The sequence below is a fragment of the Cebus imitator genome, unplaced genomic scaffold (assembly GCF_001604975.1).
Source record: "Cebus imitator isolate Cc_AM_T3 unplaced genomic scaffold, Cebus_imitator-1.0 Scaffold451, whole genome shotgun sequence".
NCBI classification, from domain to species: Eukaryota; Metazoa; Chordata; class Mammalia; order Primates; family Cebidae; genus Cebus; species Cebus imitator.
The window spans coordinates 956,937-957,706 of record NW_016107766.1 but is presented as its reverse complement, the minus strand read 5'-3'; positions in this window follow the sequence as shown (position 1 = coordinate 957,706).

Genomic DNA, 770 nt, shown 5'->3' with positions numbered 1-770 from the left:
AAAAAAAAAAAAAAAAAGAATGGTGGCTGGCAGTTGTCCCATGGAAGCCAGGCTGGAAAACTGGTGACATTGGCCAAGAATCTCCCACCTCTCCTTGCCTAGGTCCCACTTCCGCTTCCTGCTGCCCTTCTGTGGTCCAAAATGAACACACCTGCCCCCAATCCCCGAGAACCTCAGCCAACTGGAGTCCTGTGAGGGTGGCTATCAATCAATTAGTTCCCACGAGGTGTGATTTGTAGGCTCTACCTTTTCAAGGGCCACTTGCACATATAAGAAAGAATTTTGGAGGCGGCACGATTTACAAGTTAGCAAGCTAGAACCATAGGGAATGATGAGGACTGGAAAGAATTCAAGAGCAGTGTATTCAAAATTGTTAAACAGTACATTGGCAAAGCAAAACATTTGGTTATGGGTCCCCAGTTTGCCACCTTCAAGACGAAGGTGGGCTGGAAGGGTGAAATTCTAAGCTGAGGGTTAATCAGGACCAGAATAGCCACACTTCCGCTTCAGATCATTCCAGGGCGGCTCTGAGTCTCTAAAACCTGTGAGAACTGCCACAGTTGGGAGCCTTTCCTCTCCTCCTTGCTTCAGTGAAGTCCAAGAGCCAGGGACGGTGCCCCTCACACTGCCAGGAAGGCCTGACACTACCCTCTCCATGGTGCAAACTATGGCCAATCCACTCCTTATTTAGAAAGAGCTGGGACTTAAATGTAGTGGATGATATGGGAGCAGCATGACAATTACCAGCTTAAACTGAAATAAAGGAAAGG